Below are 10,940 nucleotides of genomic sequence, written 5' to 3' on the forward strand. Positions count from 1 at the left end.
AAAATTCAGACAATGGGAGGCATTAAAGTCAGGCTATTAATAGTAGTTATATAACAGCACAAATGAGGCAGAAAATGTATTTTCAGCATCGGCCATGAAGCTGGCCTGAGAACAGGGTGCACTGACAGTAGTCAGAGCTGAGCATTACTCATTCTTATTTAAACCCTTCCTGCTGGTACAGGAAATTAAATGGGTGATATTCTCCTTAAAAGCCTCCATCTGTAACAGTAAAAAAAAAAACTGTGACCTCAAACAAGGCATGCAATGCTCACCACAGGTCCTTCAGGTTACTTTCCAATGTTAAGAGAAAAGAAAAACTTTTGGGCCAAAGATTACACAGTTAAATCTACTTATTTAATCATTTTATTCAAACTTTTATTTTTGTAGTCATGATCACATCACCAATACAATGTTGAAATCTCAGGATGTTTGCGAACAATAGGTCTAAACACGTACATTCAGAAGGTACGTGTTGAAAACAAGCCAGCGATTTACCCATATTAGCCACCACTTTATTTTAAAAGCGAGTGCATCTGTACTGTTGCTAAAAATCCTTCACTGTATACAGAACCACAGCTGTGGTAAGAACTGTAGGTCAATGTTGGTAAGTAAACAGTGAAAAGACGTTTAAACACCACGTAGTTTAGATAATTCTGTTTCTCTGTAGAATAAGTTTGACTAGTTTTTTCAACTTGAATGTTTCTTGACCCATCTGGCCTGTTTTTAGCAACGTTGCCACATGCCAAGAGCTCAGCAATTAGCTTGGTGAGTCCTAAATCATCCAACAGCGCTGATGGCAGAGCGATTTGCAGAAGCAAACTTGATTTTTTTTTAAATAGTTGTGAATGAAGCTAATGAAGCTCTAAAAGCTGCCTTAATCAATATTTTAGATTAACAATGGGTCAAATGCTTGTAGTGATGAATCCATAGTATAAAATTCTCCTGACACATTCTCCTGACACTGCACATCCCCTCAGCTCTGCACAGCATTTTAGCATCTTAGCCCATTATTTTAATACAGCTTTGAGTCCCAGCTAGAACACTACGCTACAACAGTGAACCAAACTATATACTGAGTTCAAATCTTGGTTATTCATGCCGCCATGATGCTGCGATGCAAAACTGACAATCATACAAAAGTTCGGACGACTTCTCTGCGATCAGCACACAAACTCCAGGCGTTTGTTTTTAAACAGAGCAGCACTATGACAGAGTGTCTTCCTGTCTGCAGTGGGTCGGAGGACTGGCCTCCTCCAAAAAGCGATGCAGCTGAGAACAGGCGCACAAGGTCAGCCTCTCTCCTGTGGTTTCTTCTGCAATGGTATAGCCTGACTTCCTGTGAAAGATTACCATCTAGCCTCTCATATTCTCACTGATGCTTATCTTTTGAGCCGCAAACGCCAACTCCCCGAACATCTCTACACCTTGGCCCCCAGCGACAGCCCCATCGGCCTGTCAATCTGGCAGTTCATCCTGTGTCCTCAACCCCCCCGTTCTCCTCCCAGCAGCCAAAAGCTGAGCCGTCCTCCCCTCCTCTGTCCCGGACCTGTCACTAAGAAATAAGATCCAGAGTCCCAGCCTGGGGGGTGAGGAACACAGAGGTTGAATATGGGTGAGGTGTGCATATTGCAGGATTTTCATAGGTTAATATAACCCAAGTCCTTCATGCATTCAGAGTTAAGTTAAAGTCATGTTGCAACAGGAAGGATGCATGTGATCATGAATGTGAATGACAAACCACATTAAGTACAAGATTATTGAACAGCTGCAGAGGTACAGGAGGCCCTCCTGCACGCAGAATAACCACAAAGTGATGATGTGTAGTGTAACTGTGGGCTGATGTTTCTTATAAAAGAATTTTTTTTTCCAATGCTTGTGTAGTAATTTTCTCATTGGTGTCTACACTTTGACTGTTGGGAAGCGCCAACTTGCAACTATGGTTATTTAAGGAGTGAACATTTTGGTTTCAACAGAGCCACATAGAAACTGTGCCTCAAACTCTGGGAGAACAAGTTGGTTGGTGATAGCCAAAATGTCTTTTTTGTACGTAATGTAACATACTTATTTTAAGCCAAAAAGACAAAGTTTTTCTAAACCGAACCAAGTAGTTTGGTGGGTTGTTTTACAATGTTGGCCACATGATTGTTATTGTTCTCACCAAGCTTTATTTTGAAAGTCTAACCAGAAGTTGCTAACCAGATGTTGTATATTTATTGTTGCTAACTTGACCGTGGAGCCCTGATGCTAAAGGGGTACCCAGTGGTCCCGACCAAGCATCTCTAATAATGAAATGTCTCAACAACTGTTGAACAGATTGCCATGACATTTGCACAGAAGTTGTATGAACTTCATCCTCTGACTTTTCCTCTAGCGCCATCATCAGATCAAAATTTTAATTTTCACCAAATAGGATCAAATACCTGCAAGACTAACAACATTCCCAACAGCCGCAGCTGTACTTTGTGTTTAGTGCTAACTAGCTAATGTTAGCATGCTATCATGCTAAACTAAGGTGGTGAGCATGGTAAACATCAGCAGCTGGACACACCACATGGCTGTAGACTCTTCTTGTGCCAAACTTCTTGTGCCTTTGAAACATCAGAATGCTAACATGCTACTAGTAGCAACGCTGTTAACACGCCAGTCATAATTTTGTCTCCAGGTTACAGGTTACTCACCAGGTAACAAGCGAACCAGCTTTAAAAGTGACGCATCCCATCCGTCAAAGCAGTCAACGTAAGGGAAACACTGACATGGGTGACAGAATCAAACACCAACCAATGATGAAGAACAGTTTTGTTTTCTTCTTAGCGAAGATGCAACTTCAACATTATCAATCAATGAAACTAAAAGTTACTTTCAAGTATGGTATGTAAGCTGTGGGTGAAAAACCTCATAGAGCGGATCAGGACTTGATAATTGTGCAAACATGGAGATGACGGCGCACACTTATCGGCAACTTTCATCAAAGACATTAATGGCGTCGCATGACTTTGTACGTGCAAAAAGGGACAGAAGTAATAGTGTAAAGATTGAAAAAAGAGGGCTTGAGACAGAGGTGTAAACCCCTGTCTACTCGTTCACCTCTGCACATCTTTTCATACTGGTGTTCTGTTTTTAGCTCAAAGAAGACCTGACTTCAACGTGCGCTTCAGCAACCACACTTGTTCACAGGTAACCACCGTAACGCTCGCTTTGGCTTAGTTATAGTCTGTATGCTTTATTTACTGCATACTTGCTCACTGGCGAGGCCAGCAGTTGTCTTTTCTAATCTACAGTATATAAGAGAAGGCTGAGATAGTGTCATACAGCCAGATAGATAAGATCAGAGAGAGGGAGAGAGCAGGCAGTCTGGCCGGTCTGGCTATCTCTCTGGTGAGTGTGATTCAGCAGCGTGAATAATTAAAGCTGGGAGCAGTGATAGAAATCTGTAGACGCCGGGGTCGGATAATACTGGACGGATATCAGGGGCCTTTGGTGAGGGGAGGTGGCGGCTGAGACGACATTAGTCACTCTCCCTGTGCCCCGGGCAGCCGTCAGGGCACCGTGCTGAAGGTCAGGAGATGATGGATGGACAAAGACCGGCGCTGGCTCACAGCTGAAGTTGACTAGAAAACGAATGTCCTGTACATGAAATATTATCCTCATTGAGGAAGATACCTGATCTGATACTGCAGCAATGTGTCATGGCTTTGTGAACTTTGTGAAGAGCCATGGCCCATCAGCTTGAAAGTAAGTCTGTGACAATGTGACATTTTTTTATTAGCAGAGGGAGCATATGAGTGAAGTTTAGCCACATCAGAACACTTTCTGGATGTGAAGAATTTGCACTCATTTGCCATTTGACTTTCTGTAATTAATCATCAAATTACTCATTATAATTACACATTGAAGGGTGCAAAGCATTGGTTTGCTTTGTCTGGTTTGTGTGCTGCAGTTTGAAAGGTCACAGGGAAAATTCTGGCTGTCGCCCCCCGACGTCATCATTGTTCTTTGTTTCTCTCATCTATTTGGTTTCTCTGATGTCTTTCATCTTAGCTGCATAGAAACTAAGTCCGCCATGACTGTCAATGTTTGGCAGAGGCTGTGTTATTTTTGAGAACCGGTCCTCTGCAATCAGCCACAACTGCCTGCTTGCTGACTGTTGTTTCATTCATTGGTTTACAAAAACTAAAATTCATATTGTTTGTCTTGCAAATGATGCTGCTCCAGATATAGACTGTGGGCAGATGTCACAGCATGCAAAAGTTGTACTGAAACAAGTCTCTCTATGAACCCAACCACAAAAGAGCGTCCTCCTCCTCCCCCAGCATTAGGACGATTGTACTGTATTCTCTCTCAGCCCCCCCATACACTGCTCCATTCATTATAATGGTAGCAGTGTGTCGGCAGAGCCTCAGTGACGGCAAGGAGCCCCATATTCAGGTCAACTCGCAGCCAGAACGATTCCTTGATTATTCCTTATTTATCCCAGTCATTCCCCCCGCTGTGGTGTGGAGTCTCAGGAAGATGTGTGTCTGAGTGAGAGAAGCCAGGGCTAATGAGCTGAGAGCTAGCACGCTGGTCGTTAGTAGGCTAGGAGCTGCGCCTGTCCCCGCTCAGAAGGCACATTCAAATCATCAGCCGCCCAGCATCTTGTTCAGGTTGACTCAAGCCAATAATGCAAGCTATTAATGGTAATATGGAGGTGTTTACCGTCTTGTAGGTTGATATAAATACCCAATGTGCATCCATTAAAGGCTCACACATACTGGAAATGTGATTCAAATGTCTATTAGCTGAATGTACAACAAGACTAATGGTGAGTTCAGACCAAAAGAGAAGCAAATTTTACCTTTCAAAATCATTATGTTCCATACAAAGTCAGTGCAAAGACAATTAAGATGCGCTAGCTTTGGGCTAATGTACTGTTCAGACTGCTCGGGGAGAGTGAACATGCATTTGTGTTTATGCAAATAAACAAATGATGGCGTGGTCAAGCTCACACGAATAATGCAAGGTGAAAATTTGCTTCGCATTTGGTCTGAACGCACTATAAGAGTTTGCACCAAGATCCATGAGGCTGCTGGCATAGCTGTAGACATGGCTGTAGGCAAGCCTGTTAGCATGCTAGCATTTGCAATTCAACAAAGTACTGCTGGGAATGGCATCAATTCTGCAGATATTTGATCAGAAACTTAAGAACTGAGCAAACTGTTTCAACTGATGATGGTGCTAGATGGAAAGTGGAGGATCACTGAAGTTGTTGCAGTTCATCCTGTAATGAAGATGGCTGCAGGACACACCTGGCAGACCATCACCAGATGCTGATACTGATGATGATACTGAGCACCTGCTGGTGGCTGTGGAAGAGGCTGTCATTGACTGTAAGGGATGCACATTCACACATTGTAAATTCTTCAAGAAAGTCTGGAGAACAATATGTAGAAGGGACTACACTCCATACACAGCTGATCAGAAGTAGGATGACATATAAGCTTTATTAATTAAAACTGCAAGTCAGCACTTTAACATTTGTGACTGCATGCATTAACTGAGTGACTTATTGATCTCATCTAAAATTCAGCGGAATCACACAATTCCGTTCTCTTATCTTGAGATAAATTTATGATCATCAACTTTATAAATCATATATTTGTCTGTAAGGTTTGTCTCAAAGATAAAAATGTAATATATATATACATATGAGATTCATAAGTGAAAGACTAATCAGAAAGTGCTGCAGCTAATGTAGAATTTTGTTATTAAGATTTACCATATGAAACCGATACAAATCTAGACACAAAACCACCCCCAAGTTCACAAAAAAATATCTTGATATGACTTCCTGATTATTCTGTATTAAACATGCATCTATGCTACAAAAAGTCCAACTGCTCATTCTTCCAAGAACCGTACCTCGTGCATTAATTTCCTATTGATGTGGTGCACCTGGCAAACAGCTGCACAGGCCTCATCTGTGCTCAATGTGCCTGTGGCGAGAAACACCGATACCATCAGCATGTTTTCTGTTAAAACAAGTAAACAGTGTTCTGCACTTATAAATTCACAGAAAGTTACAAAGCATCTGCAGTCGTCTGAATCGTGTTTAGGAGCCAGAAAATGAGACATTTGTCTGGTTCTCATTTTGCTTTTTTTCCCTGTGCTCTTTTTCAAAAATCTGGTTTGATTTTGCATTTACAGTTTGCAGCCAGCTGTCATACAGGGCTGTAGTTAACACTGAGGACACATTGAGGTCATGTACATTTTATTTATTCTGGGAATGTGGGTGTTTTAGCAACCTGGGGAGAGTAACCCTCTGGGAAAAAAATATATGGTTGATATTTAAGAGACTAATTCAAGTATTTTGATACTGAAAATATTCAGATTTGACAACTTTAAGGCCAAGAAAAACGCAACAGTCAGTATGTCCACAGCAGAATGTTTTTCCTGGCACTGTGGAGAAGACCTTCATGCTGAAAAATATAAATTACATACACTAATGTATATAAATGCACATTTAACTTAATAAATACAATGCAAATTTTTTAAGAGAAGAACACAAGAGACTCGGCTGCTGCCCACTCCAATCTTCTATTTTTAATGGACGCTTACTCAGTGGAACCTTTCTCAAGCTCTGTGAAAAGTCTAAAATCATACTGTTACCCAAAGATGGGAAAGCAGTTACTGCCTCCAATAGTTGACCTTTTAGGATTCTTCCTGTGCTATGGAAGCTACATGAGAAGATAATTTTTAATCAAATGTTAAATTATTTTAGTAGAAGTGGACTTACATTAGCACAGCATGCTTATAGACCCGGGCACTCCACTAGTGCTGCTTTAGTACACATGACTGATCGCTGGTTAACACGTTTGGATGACAGGAGACTTGTTTGCTCTTGGACTTTACTGGTTTTGATGTTTTGAGCTTTTGATGCAATTGACTACAGTATTCTGATTACCAAACTCAGTCATGAGTTACCTCTCTGGCAGTATTTCTGATGTTAAATAAATATGTTGTGGCGTTCCACAGGGGAGTTGCTTGGGGCCACTTTTGTTTTCAATTTTTAGAAATGATTTACCATTTGCTGTTTACAAAGCCGATGTAGTTATGTACACTGATGACTCAGCTTTGTTTTGTGGTTCACTGACTTTAGCGGAGCTGAGAGTAAATCTGCATGTCAAGTTGCATATCAGTACTAAACAGCTAAAAATGAACAAAGTAGTACTGAACATCGGCAAAACTAAATGTATTGTGTTAGACAGTAGGATGTTGTCGCTACTGCATGAAACTTGACTGTAGACATCAGTTGAGAATGTCACTAAAATCAAATTACTGGTGTTAAATTAGATAACGAAGTCCTGTCCTTGTTTTAATTTGACCATATTAGATTTGTCATATTTGTTCAGCTGTAGCACTGATGACTACGTAGGTGTAATCATTAAGCACATACTCAAAAATCAACACAGAGCATTCAATAATTGGATATATTTCTTTTTAAATCAATCAGTGATTTTTCTGTCATGTCCCCTTTGGAGGCTGAAATATTATCACACAGCACTCATTTTGTGAACCATTGGTATGATTCCTAAATGATATTAAACATGACAAAATTGTAAAAAAAAAAAAAAATAAAATAAAAAAGGAGTTAGATGACAATAAATTTCAATAAAAGGTGGCTGTGGGTCACCATTAATTGTAGGGTTTGGTTTTCAGTCACTGACTCATCCTGTCCAGTTGCTCCCAATCATCAGGCTGGCAGCTTGCACAGTTTCTACAATCGGTGTTTGAATGCATGGAGAATGAAACACTAGAAAATGTACTAATCTATCATAAGTTTCCTCAGATGTTGCATGTGCATAGGGAAATACATGCTGAGACGAGTTATAGCTTCAGAAAACTGCAGAAACTGGAGAAGTCACATTACTTTCACCCTGTGGCCAAATTACAGTAGTTAGTTATAGGGCTAAAACTCTATGGGCTCTTCTCTGAACTTTTAAAAAGAGCCACTCAGGCATTGTATGCATGCAGGAACACACACACACACACACACACACACACACACACACACACACACACACACAATGCTAAGTGGGAGCAGGGCATTGCTCTAGCTATTCCAAATGAGCAACAGTGGGACCAGGAATAATGGATGAGCAGCAGCATGGTCAAGTCTAATTACTGCAACCTCTGGACCATTGAATCCTGGTTTTTACTTTCCTGGCCACCTCTGGTCCGGTCACATGTGTAATAGCCTGTTGGGAGAGCGGGAATCAGTCTTTCTGTGCTGCTGCAGTTCAGCAGGCTCACAGTTCAGGTCCTCGCCCCGGCTGCAGCCTCCAGTAAATGTGGCTCTACATCACCCCGGACACAATCCATCCCCATTAACTTCAAGCAGGTGGAGCCTATTTCATCCTCATTGCCTCCAGTGTCTGAGCCCGACAGCCACTCTATTCTTATAATCCATGGATCTCAATGTGTTATGCCCTGCTCATGAGGTTCAAGTGGTTTAAAGGACATGACAGGGCAGAGAATGGAAGTTAATTGACTGTGCGATGACGATAATGACTTGATTCCGGCCGGAGTGTAAAAACCATCATGAGATCCTCTGCAGAGTGTGAGGTCCACGGCCGCAATTATGGAAAAACATTTATAACTGCTGCTAACAGGAATTGTGCCGCCCATGGAAACCATGTACGACAGTATACTGAGGATACCCACATTACCATTTACTGGCTGCTTGTAATATTATTAATCTGAGGATATAATAATACTAATAAAGTAACATAGTGAAACCTATGGTGAAATCTTCACATGCAGATTACTGGCTGGTCATGTTGAAACTTTTTCAATCCTACTGTTAATAACTACTGACGATGTCAGGTCACATGACTTTTTTTTAACCTTAGATGTTCCACATCTGACCAATCTGAGTCAAGTAAATACAATGATAAAGAAAATATATATAAATAAATATATATAAATATATAAATAGAATGACAATGTTACATAAATACAGAATAAAGCATATGGAGCTGAAACCAGTTTAAATAATATGGAGTTTGATCTTGTCAGTCTGATTTTTGATGAAGTCAAAAGTAATTAAAAATGAGTCATAAGTATAAACTTTAATTTAAAAAAGGCTAAATGATCTAATGAAACGGTTTGGCACTTTAGGTTTTTGCAAGTGTTTATCAGGAGGAAATTTGTAGTGCATTTGTAGAGAACTATTTTCATCAGTGGATTAATACACATTCTGTACACTTTTGAGTATTTATGGCAGCAGGATGATGAGTGTGGGTTCAGCTCAGAATAAACTACAGTGGTTGTCATCATTATGAAGAAACTTTCTCATTGATGTGTTTTTAATAGTGTTGGGACAACAGTGGAGGCCTATGGTACAGAGAAAGTAGTTATATAATGCTCTAGATAGCTTCAGATTTGTTGACAATCACAGAATAAAGTATACCACCATATCTGTTAATAAAGTAGTAAATAACCAACTATCTAAAAAAGTTTCCTCTTAGCATATTTGAAGCTGTTTATGAGAAACAACATCTGTTTCCTGTAGCATTTGGTTTATTCAATTTGGCTTCATTTAGTTTAAATAAAGAACATTTCCACAGACCTGCAGCAACAGTACGAAAGGAGCTGTGTTTAATGATCTGAACCGTGGGTTTCTTGTGTAGCATGCGTTGGAGGTTGATGCTGTGACCAGATGTGCACTCATCCTACTTGTTTAGCGACATGTCTTTGTGCTTTTCGTGGTATTATGTGTTTGGCAACTTTGTGGGTTGTTGTAGTTTACAGAGGAAGCCTCAGAGGAAATGTAAAACCGTGCTTACTCGAGATAACTTGTCAAGATGCTGTTCAAAATATCTCGCAAACTCTGCCATAAAGAGATACGGATCAGTATGTTCAGCTCTACCCGGCTGAAACACTGCTTATTGAACTGACAGCATGTGTTACAGAGACACTGGTTTACAGGAGGGTCTTCACTGACTCCCCTCATTTAGAGAGCTTTTTGTTTTTTGCGGTCACCACTTGGTGGTGCCAGTAATCACACATCTTTAATGTCTCTGATTTATATTTATTCATCAATATTTCATGACTAGATTTTGAGGTGAAATGATCTTATTCAGCTGTTATAAAGAAACTACTGTGTATAATGGTGTAGTCAAGCTAGGAAATATGACTAAAGAATGTTTTTTTGCTCTTTGAACAACTGTAACATCTCTAGGCATTTTGTAGATACGCATTCATGCAAGAAGACAGAATAAGGTGAAACCATGTCTGCGGTTAAAGTAATCGAAGTAATACTTTTTCTGTGTTTTTATTGCCGCCTCAGTGTGATAACAAAACAGTGATGGTCCCGGGTGATCCAGTGGCGAACAATAAAAACGTTTTATTGAAAGAGTTTTATCAACAAAGTGTGTGTAAATCCTCTTTGAAAGGGAGCAGCTGTGAGACTCCTTCACCTATAAGTATTGAGACCATCTTTGAACTTGTCTGCTGTGACCAGATGAGGCTTTCCTTCCCCCGAGTAACACACACACACGCACACACACCCCCACACAGAAAGATGCCCTGCCTCAAAGACAGAGAGAGAATTTGTCAACTTTGAAGCAGGTTTGGTATTTCAGGTCCAGTGCTTCTAAATTGGAAAGGTTGCAGTGTTACAGCTATTTTGTTCACTGAAGCCTCTTGTGGTACAATTTAAGCACTCAGACGCTGAGGATAGAAAAAAGCTGAGACTGACCTGTCTGATTATATCATCAGGTCACTGACCACAAGTCTTAATTCAAACAGTCATGAACGTTTTACTGAGACCAGAATCTGTGCGGGTATTTTCCTTAATGCCAAAGAAGTCTACCTGCAAACAAACCTTTCAACCAATCAAACACATGTTCTTCTTAAATGTGATCAGTGGAATCAACACTGGAAAAGGACAGTATTAATTT

The sequence above is a fragment of the Chelmon rostratus genome, chromosome 9 (assembly GCF_017976325.1).
Source record: "Chelmon rostratus isolate fCheRos1 chromosome 9, fCheRos1.pri, whole genome shotgun sequence".
Lineage (NCBI taxonomy): Eukaryota > Metazoa > Chordata > Actinopteri > Chaetodontiformes > Chaetodontidae > Chelmon > Chelmon rostratus.